Raw genomic sequence first — 11,381 nt, forward strand, 5'->3', positions numbered from 1 at the left:
TAAATATTATTTTATATTAGTTTCAGGTGTACAACATAGAGGTTAGACATTTATATAATTTACAAAGTGATCCCTCTCATTAGTCTAGTACCCACCTGACACTATCCATAGTTGTTACAATATTTCTGTTGACTATATTCCCTATGCTGTATTTCACATCCTCATGACCGTTTTGTAACTATCAATTTGTACTTCTTAATCCCTTCACCTTTTTGACCCAGCCCTCCACTTCCCTTTCCATCTAGCAATCACCAGTTTGTTCTCTGTATCTACGAGTCTGTTTTCATTTTGTTCATTTATTTTGTTCTCTAGATTCCACATATAAGTGAAATCATACGGTATTTGTATTTCTCCAAATTATTTTTGTCAGATATAATTTCATTTCAGTTAATCAGGAGTCTTTTTTATTCTCAGTGAAATTTATTTTCTCAATAGTTTCTGTCTAAGTACAAAATGGTTTAGTAAAGTTTTATCAGCAAATCTTATATAATTAAACTCACCTAGTATACCATGGCTTATGTCAAATTAAGGCTTCCTAAAATAGAGATATTTTCCAAAAGGTATGTTTATGAGAAAATATGTCAACTAAGTAGAAAAGAAAAAAGAATACACTGATATAGAGGGAGAATACATGAGAAAGAAAAAAAAATTACATTATTACATTGGCACAGTTTTTCCCCCTATTTTGTTCTTCCAAAGACCTGTGTGGACTAGAAGAGACCAAGGCAATCATTGATCTTCTCACCTCTTTTTACACATAGGAAATAGGTGAAAAACACTGAAGCCTGGAAGATTTATTTTCACTGTAACACTTAGCTCGTAACTGGTAGAGACAGGACTAGAATTCAAGTCTCTCAATTCTCATTTGTGTATTATTTAGCCTCTTCTGACTCTGGCTCAAATGAGATCTAAGGATCACCTGCATAGAAAGCATATTAAGTCATGGAAGAAGAAGGGATCTTTCAGAGAAAATGTAAGAAGTTAAAAGAAAAATATCTGAAGGTAGAATCCTAAATGGCACCAACATTTAAAATGCAGGGAGAAGTAGAAACATTTATAAGAGATGGTAAAGGAATAGTGATGGAGTCTATAGGAGAGCCAGGAGAGAACAGAATAAGAATCATGAAAATAAAGAAGAAGGGAATATTGAAAGGACACTCACTGTACAACATCACCAAAAGATTCAAAGTTGAGTTTCCTTCTCGAAAGCCTTTGTTCTGTTCTAGGATACCACATTCTCTTGTTTGGTTTTTGTTTCTGTTTTAACCTTCCTAGCTTTTCTGTCTTTGCTGGTTCTTCTTTCCCTGGTGAGCCTCTAAATTTTAAAATGGCTCATATCTGAGTCTTGAGCTTCCCTCTTCTCTCTCCGTAGTCCCTAAATAACCTAATTTATTATTTATTTATTTATTTATTTATTTATTTATTTATTTATTTATTTTTTTTTTTTAGGCGAAGCAACCCTTGGTTGACCTCACAGATTGCAAGGAACTTGTCAGCTTCCAATCTCTTATTTTTTATTTTTTATGCCTACAGCACCTGTTCTTCTTCCTAGGTGGTCTCCCATCCAAGTACTAACCAGGCCTGACCCTGCTTAGCTTCCGAGATCAGACAGGATCAGGCTTTATTAGGGTGGCATGTCCATAGACTAAATAAACCTAAATCCTCCACATGCTGCTAACTCCCAAATCTACACATCTCCAGGCTCTGCTTCTCTGAGAAAGTCCTGACTTGTATATGCAGTCTTCCTTGACATCTACACATATTTTTCAAACAACCATTAATTTTACCCCAATCTGCTCTTCTTCAAATGTCTTGCATCTCAATGAATGATAATAGATATAGCCTCTTGCTTACACTAAAATCTCAAGTGTTTCTCATGATTATTCTTGGTATCTCCAATAGAGTACATCTAACCTAGCACTGTTTGTTTTAACTAAAAATCACATCCTGAATGTGTACTTCACGTCTACTTTACTATCACTAGCTTAATCCTAACTTCATCTTCTACTTCTTGGAATAATCTTCCCAGAGTTCTGCAATAATCTCCTAACTACTTTTTCTTTTCATTCTTGATCCTCTATAATCTATTTATTGAAGAGAAGAGGAATCTGATTTAAAACATGAATTGGACCTTGTTCCTTCCTATTTAAAGTTTTCATGTATTTCCATCTTAAAATTAAAGTCATCATAATTATGCTCTGGCCAACAACCCTACAAGATCTTGCCCTATCTAATACTTCAGTCCCATCTTGTACTACTTTCCTCTTGTCCTTCAACATCACAGTCTTTTTATGTCATTGCTCTTCTTTAAATATGACAAACCCAATCCTATCTCAAAACATTTTATCTTGCTTTTCTTTAACTTGGAAGATTTTCTTCCTGATCCTTATATGGGTGATTATTTCTTGTCACTCAGATCTTACCATATATGTCACCTGAGAGAGATCTTCACTGAGCAGCCAGGCATTATTTGGTACATTATTCTATTTTAAATCTTTGTACAGCATACTACTATATTATTTAGTATTTTTTGTTTCCTCTGTCCATCCTCCAAAAATGTAAGCTCTGTGAAAACAAAGTCTTTATCTGATCCCAGAATTGTGCTTGATATAGAATGCATTTAATACAAATTGTAGAAATAACAATAAAATATTTCTATTAGGTGGTCATCGAAGGCTTTTAAATAGAATATAGAGTTAGAATACTAGTTGAATACAGTGGAAAAAAGTGGACATATGTTTTCCAGATAACAAAGTTTCTACTCAGTTTTCTGATTGACATAGCATTAGGGCTATGAAAATGAGCAAGGCAGTCACAAGCCTTGTTCACTGTGAAGAAGGTAGTCATTAAAATATAATTATTACTTAATTATCCTTATAAGTTCTATAGAAAAAATAACAGGGTGCTGCGAAACATATAACCAGGAGATATAACTAAGTAGATATCAGGAAAGATATTTTAAAGTGGAATTTATAAGCCATCTAAGGTTTTGAAAGATAGGAATTGGTTTTACTATCTTTTGGTGACCACTTTTTTTTGCTATGTAAATAGTGAGAAGATAATGATGTCAAAGGGATAGAAATACTATATCTGATAAATTATTCCAGTCATTGGAAATATATATTTCCTTCATTGCAGATAAGAAAAGTAATGTTTGGCTTTCTGATTTAAAACTCAGTCTCATGAGAGCTTAGTCGAAATAAATTCCCTAAAAAAGTCATTGGTATAGTATTAACTGAAAAAGGAAATTTGGGTACCTGCAAATTTGGGTACCAAATGGTGGTCTGTCATGAATGATCCAAACGCTGATTTGCTATTAGACATGGCCTCCCTCTCTCTGTGACAGTTTTCAATCTCAAACATTTTATAAAGGCATTAATTCTTTTATAAAAACATAGAACTTGTACCTTTTATTCTATTTATTTCTGATAAAATTATTTTTTATAGCCAGTGATGAAAGAAAATAAATTTTTTCATATCTACCTCAAGCAAGGTTTAAGGTCCTATATGTATAGATTTTATATGTAAAGCCCTGATAAAACTGAATTCATAATTTTTTGGACGAGAAGCATTCTTAAAGATTATCTAGTAGAACAGAGAGAGAGAGAGAGAGAGAAACTAATGTTTATCGAGGAGAAGACATTTTCTGGTAAGTATCCAGCTAGTTAGAGGACAAGGGACTTGTCTCAACATCTATGCTCTTTTCATAGCATCAACAAAGGGGATACAGAAATATTTAATGGTATTATTCTAGCTTTACTTTTTCTAGTTTCAAAAAAAAAGTTTATGTTCCTTAGTGTATACAGGCCTTCTTTATTCTATTTCCCATCTACAGCTTCTGGTCCATTTTCTACTATTCCCTTACATTTCACGAATACTAAAGGAGAGGTGTGTTTTCAAGTCCCCTCCTTTTTTTTCATGCTGTTCCCTTGTCAGGGCCAACTTTCCTGGGCCTTCTCTATTGGACAAAGGCTTATTCTCAATGGTCACTTCCCAGAGAAAAATTTTATAGCCAGTGACACTAAGGCGTCTTAGCTAAAAACATTATGGATTGTCAATAGGATAAAAGGTCATTTAATATACAGACATAAGAAAAAAGGAACTAAAGTATAGTAAGGTTGTTAAGAGCTTGCTGTTTGGATTATAAAACTGGTGACCTCTCATACAAACTGACTAAACTGAGAAAATTACTTAAATTTTCTGAGCCCCATTTTTCTCATTTAAACAATTAGATGATAGTATTTTTTATTAAAAGTTACTTATAATTGTTAAAAGGCATATATAAAGTTATTAGCTTACCATCTAAGAGCTGAATAAATATTAGCTATAATTTTTATTATTTCTATTAGTGTCAGAATGTTAGCTGTCAGCTGAGTATGTAGATAATAAGATAAATAACAAGAATTCTCAGATTTGAAGTGCTTGCATTCAAATGGACAAAAATACCTAAACTCTGAAAGACATCTTGAGTTCTCAAACTGTTTTCATGTATATAATCTAGTTTCATCCTCATACCTTGACATAGGTTTATAAAATAATGTTAAAAATAAAAAGCAGAACATAAAATCTAGATGATACACATGAATTATAATTATGCAAGCTATATTTTAAGCACCAACACATATACATACATACATACATATATACATACATACATACATACACACACACACACACACTTCAAACAAAAAAATTATGTTTGCTAAAATTTTTACATGTAAAATTATCTAAGGTCATTAAAATGATAATAATACAATAATTAACAGTATGTAAAAATCGTTTTAAGAATATGGGATATCATTAGGGTCCAATAATTTGGGTTTAATGAGGGAAGAATAACTAAGCAACACTTTGTTCTTTTTCAGGGTAGAATCTAGAAGGTCCTTGCTAATAAGGTTTTAATATAATTTTGTCTAAAATTTTCAGTTCATAGATGAGGAATCTGAAGTTTAGAGATGTTTAAAGACTTATTCAATACTGCAACAAATGAGAACGGAAGCTTGTCTACTGGCCTCAAGTTCTGCGGTCTCTTTTCTGAGTCATAAATTCACTTCTGAACATGTTTCTGTAGAGCTCATTTTTGGTAATGTACCTTCAATGTACTTTAAGATACACAAGGCCAATTCCCCTTCCTATCTATCGATCACACAGAATACATAAAACTTTATGCAGACTTGTCTTTAACACATTTTCGAAGTTTATCATCTTAAGGATTTCATTAAAAAGTAGCTTTAACAAATTAGTTCTTGAATGTCATGGTACATACATTTTTAAAAACTTATCACTTAAGATTTTTGCATTTTACTTTGCGTAATTATACCTCTACAAAAATATAAAAAATGCACACCCTAATCATCACAACTGGTACAAATATTTTCTTAGTTTATTAAATGAGGCTTTCAATCAAAAAAAAAGGTAGCTTTAAATATTTAAATATAATACTTCGTACTATTCATACTATTTATTATAATGTACAACATTAAAGATTAGCCCAAGTCTACAGAACAAGTTTCTGAAGGCAATATATTTTTTAAAACTTCAATTTTGCAAAAACTTTTAAATCATAGTAGTAAATATTCTGAAAGCTGATAAAATGTGATTAATAGATGTTACCCTGGTTGTTATCTTGGTTTACTATACAATTACATTGGTATACATTTTTATATACAAATCGAGATTTGCCTTTGTATTGTTTTGACTTTTTTTAACGAATTTGTTAAATGAGTCAATAAAGTAAATTTTTAAATCATTGCCATCACTACAGAAATATGGTTTTCAAAACTATTATTGTCTGTGTATTTGACTTTATCTTGGAAAGGTGCTTCTTAGAGGTTGAGGGTTCCTTAAGAACATTTTGCTCTTTCATGGAGATCTTTTCTCAATTTTTTTTTATTAGAAAGCATATTATTTTCTAAAAGACTGATGAAGAGCATTTCAATGATAATCTAAATATTTTCCTGATTTTCATTGAAAAGGAAATAATGTCTTGCCTTAGAAAAAAAAGCTTCTTATTTTGCTACACATTTAGAAAGCATCCAGCATATTTCCTATACAATGAACACAATCTTTGAGGCCATCTATAATTTGCAACAAATTTATAGTTTAGTAGCTTAAATTAATGGGAAAATGAGCTGTTGACAGACATGTTTTTTCAAATTGATATTTGAGGACGGTGCAGTCAAAATACTTGACATGAAATAGCAAAGGAAATGAGGATTGTGTATCTATAAAACACAACTCTTTACTGCCACACAAGCTAAAAGTGCTTAAAATTTAAAATTTTACTGTATTTTGAAGTTCTATTTTATAATCTTTGATGCAATGATGCATTACATCTTAAACTACAGCGTTTTTTTTCTCACTTATTTGGGTAGATGCAGACATTCTTATTATCAGCTAGTTTTCTTGAGAAAGTAAGTGCCATTTTAAATAGGCACTCTGCTGAGTATTAGTCATGTATTGATTCATTAAATCTCCAGATATAAAAAGAACAAATACAAAAACAAAAAATGTCCATTATATGTATGATAGTGGTAGGGAAATTAACTTCCAATTACTCTGGAGGATCCAGGCTCTTAATGTTTTGATATCATTTTGCTAAATTTACTATTGCATTGCATATACACACAAATGTGTGCCCACACGCTTATGATACACACACACATGCATATGTAGTTATGTAGTGCCTCAAAGAAAAAAATAATTTGGTTTGGTCTAAAACTATGGGGAAAAGAAAGACCCTTGTACAATTATCAGTAAAATTTTTTTTAAAAAAGAGGAAAGATATTTTCAAACAAACTATTTTGAATGACAAAAACTAAATTTGGGCACTTGCTTTTCTTTTAGTAACTAATTGATCATTGATACTGGGAATTTAATTAACTCTATCAACAGATATTTATGAGGTCCTAATGTATAAGATCGCATGAATTAATGACGTGTAAGTATTGCTTCCGTTCAAAGTAGTTTTGCCATCCTTGAATCTAAATGCCCTTTTTCCTTAGAGAACCATGATGTGTAGTCCGGGTCAAAGATGAGACTTAATGGACATTAACTCAGTCCATAGGGAACCTGATTGGCATCCTAGGTGCCAACACTAAAGCTTCACTAGTTCTGTGCTTTCAGAGTTATAACTTCCTGGTATAAAAATCATCATTATTATTTACATTGTCCCATGAGCAAGATCATGTGGATTTCATACCAACTCTCTGCTAATATAAACCATTTTCTATGTGGAAAGCATATCGAGTTGGTTGGAAATGTACTCTATATCAGGGAAAAGAAAGTCCAAATAGTACCCAAGCTGCTTAATAGAAACTAAAATATTTAACAATAATCTAGATCTAAGTTAAGTAATAGGTATAAATGTTAATATTATATAAAATTTATTTAAACTGTGAAGCAGATTTGTCTTGCCCATAGTTTTGATTCACAAACACATAGACTGTGTCACCTCAGAAATCCTGTAACCAGCTGTAACTCTGCTTGCCCAGATAGCCTTCTGGGGCAGCCGAGCATTGTCTGGAAGTACTAGTGAATGGGCACTTTATACACTGCTGGCAATTGTTATGCAAAACACTCAGCTAGGCCTGAAGCCATATGAATTTGCCCAATTTCAGGTTTCATTAAAACTTAAATGTCATCTTAGTTTCTATAAAAGTAATAGTTATTTATAAAGAAGTCATATATTCCAAGTAGTACTTCTAGGATTGAGTTCCTGAAAAAGAGTACAAGTGAGATTTTGTTAGATTTTGTTTGATTCACTCAAATGTAATTCAGATAGAAATTGAAAACTTTATAAAACTAAATGAGTGAACTCCCTCAGTCTAAATAAATTTGAAATTTAAAAAGAGAACTAGCTAGGGTATGATTTTTTTAATCATGAAAAACTTGAGGGCTTTTCATAAATGTTCATTGAGTGCCTATTAATTGTTAGGAAGTATTCTAGGCTCTTGGGGTACAGATGTGAACCAAATAGGGAGTATCCCTGTCACTCATGGAACTGTCACTCTAATGACAGCAAAAGTAATTTTATAATATAATGTCAAGTAGTGATAAATGCCACAGAAAGGAAAGCAGCAAAGGAGTATAGAACGAACACATAAGTGAGTGGGGGAGTATTTGCTTGAAGGTAAAGTGGTAAAGAAAGACTTCACAGATAAACCGATAGATGAGCAGAGAACTCTGTGAGTGAGATTCAAGCCATGGAGAGAGTGCTTGAACAGAGGAAACAGAGAAGACTCCAAAGTGAATTCTAGGCATTGGTGAGTTCCAGAAACATCAATCGGTGATGTCTGAGGATTTCTATAAAGAAGAGGGAAAGTGTTAGAAAATGAGGTTAGAGAAGTCATCAGGGCCAATAACAGAGGCCTTTAGGACATATTGGAGATACTATGGCATCTGTTAAGTATTGAGTCCCAGTAAAATTATTTTATCTAGAGAAAAGAACAAAGTACATGTAATTTTTTCATTATCTTTTAAAATATGATTTATACATATATAACAATGTATGTGATGTGCAGATTAGTATATTGTGTAACACTGGTCTCCTCTAGGTTCCTCCCTTTTTTTCCACCAGCCATTCCTGCCATAACCATGTTGCCTCATCTGAGTAGCAATCTCTCATCTAGGGGATATGGCTTCCCTAAAGCCTCTACTTGGGAGTCCTGGGAGCTGGCACTCATTCCTGACTGATTTGGAAGTGAAGAGTTAATGCCCAGTGGAGCATCCTTTGACCAAGGGAGATGGGACTTAGCAATGAAAGTACTTCTCTGTGGTTCTGAGGTTTATTCTTTTGATTCTACAGAAGGTCCTCACAGATTTGAGCCCCAGATATCTTCAATAACTCTATGGGCTTTCTCTTTTCTGTTCCCCTCTCCAAAAGCCCCAACCCTGTTCCCTGGAATTCTTTCCCAAAAGATAAAGTACCTATATGCCAGCCCTCATGTCAGGCTTTATTTTTCCAGGGGGAACCTCAGCTAAGGTAGCAAATTAAAAGGTTTGAAGTATAATTATAGAAAATACAATATCCTTGGCTACAACACCCAATTCACTAGTATATTCCAATAACTGCAGTTACCTCTGGGCTCCTCCCTACCCATTTCTCAGCCTCCCACAGTCCTTGCCCTTCGCCAGCCCAGCCAGGGAACCGTGGTCACAGGCTTCAGTCTTATCATTCTCTTATGGTAGTTCTTTAAAATTTTATCATATATGTATATATTCCAAAGGAATATAGTATTTAGCTTTTGTATGTTTTTTAGCTTTATAAAATGATAATAAATGTAGTTTTATGCAACTCATTTTTTTTAACTCAAATTGATATTCTAACAGGTATTCTTACTGTTCTCTGTCTTGTTATTGATCTTTAATAAGGCAAAACATTCTTCACATAAAATATGAGAAGACACTAAAAAAGATTTAAGGTATGGCTTAAAGAGTAGTATGGAATCTATGTCAAAAGAGCATTTAAAGGTATATAAAGGTAAGCAACAATAGTAAATTTTCTAGGAAAAGAATGGAACTGTGCTTGAACAGATGTGATAAAACAAGCAATGTTTACTTACAAATTGATTTCACAAGGTATCCCCCAAAGAGAGGAATTATTTTAAAACTTGGAAGCACTTCATAGCTTCTACCATTTTTGCAATGAGTATTTCTAGTGCTTTAATTCTCTCTTCATTTTTTTGCAATGATTGATGAACCCCAGTCTTTCCCCAATATATAGTCCAAGGTCCTTGTATATCAATGAGATTTGCAAAACTTTGCAAGCCAAAATTCTTTTTGTGAGATTTAAGGCACTGGATAATTGTTTTCTTTGGGTTAGCATGCTATTTATGCAGATTATTGTAGTTGGATCCTACTCAAAACTGGAAAATAGGGTAAGCCAGAACAGGAATAAAAATAGACTCTTTTTCAGATCTCTATACCAAAAGGTTAGCTTAACTTTCATTCAAATCTAGATGAATATTTTGGTTGTACTATATTTCATGTGCATAAATTATTGGGAATAGGTATAGTAAGAACACAGTATGATCCAATTGTGAAGAGCTGATTTACAGAGCACATAGCAGGCCTGTGCTAGCAACTTTTTAAATCTGGGCCACTCCTGCTAGGAGTCCTGAAAACACCCGGAGCAACGACATTCAAATAAATGGAGAAAGTGATCAATGATTACCATCCATGGAATTATTTGTTAATAATTCATAGTTATCTCAACAAAAACACAGTAGTTGTGTTGATGAAGTTGTGGATTTAATTTAATATCTATAATAAAGCTTTTAATTACTAAGCATAGTGACTACGATCAGTATAGACATCTTAGGATTTAGGATCACTTTACCTTTTCAGACAACTTTTGATTTTACTCTTGATTTTGACTGAAAATTGACAACTATAAACACTCTACTTGCATCCTAATTTTAGTGCTGAGTGTATTCATGAGGCATCTCAATTTGAAAGAAATATATATAGAGAAACAATTTTTAATCAACATAAATAATTTCAGTGACTGTATTTGTGGGATGAGATCTTTTGGTAGTGCTGTAGATTTTTAGAGCTAGAAAAAAGCTATCATATAATTTATACAAACTCTATCGCATCATTTTTTAGGCAACTAATCTAAAACAGAAATTAAGGAAGTTGTTTCCATCAAAGAACCAATGGTCCGAAACTTCAAACATGCTTTTCCTGACTGATAAAGTATGTGCACTTATCTTTTAAGAGCTTTAGGCAAATTCTGAGACTGGAAGCAGACACATCTATCAACTGAGAAAAAATACCATTTTTCAGTTCAAGGAATTGAGGGACTACTGAATCATCAATAAACTGACTTGCTGGAATTATAGATGAACCATTCACTATCTGGTTCTTTTCAGCCATGTAGATAGCTCCAGACATATCTGGTTTATAAAACAATAGACTCCTTATTCTCGGGAAAACAGCTGCAATAGTTCAAGAGATGGGTGGCTTCTGCTTTGTTTAAAATATTCAAATTTTATATGAATGGAAAGACAATGTTTTATTGTTTAATAATAAATTACGGAACAATTGCTGTTTCATGGCATTCTCTATAATAAGAGCCTGTAGATTTTCTACAGTGTTTTTCATTCATTAATTGAAAGCAGGACATTGGCTATGATAATTTATATCTTTGAGTTCCTGTTTAAATTGACATATATAGTCTTTAAATCCTTTAGCTTAGTTTACCAGCCAATTAGATATACCCTATTGTTTTATTTCTGAATGTCTTAAAATTATCTGTAAAGCTAAAATTACTTCAACTATAGAACACGAACAAACTTTTAACTCCAATGTTCTATTGGCTATTTTAATTTAATGAATTAAAAATTTGCATAAAATTTATTTACTTTAAAGATCTTCAG

The 11,381-nt window shown here is 32.6% G+C and overlaps 1 pseudogene; it reads right to left on the reverse strand.

The window, feature by feature from the left end:
• Window positions 1-1,524: 1,524 nt before the first annotated feature.
• LOC120610461 (uncharacterized) lies at window positions 1,525-1,646 on the reverse strand (annotated as a pseudogene).
• Window positions 1,647-11,381: the final 9,735 nt, after the last annotated feature.

This window comes from Pteropus medius, unplaced genomic scaffold (assembly GCF_902729225.1).
Source record: "Pteropus medius unplaced genomic scaffold, Ma_sr-lr_union100, whole genome shotgun sequence".
Classification (NCBI taxonomy): domain Eukaryota; kingdom Metazoa; phylum Chordata; class Mammalia; order Chiroptera; family Pteropodidae; genus Pteropus; species Pteropus medius.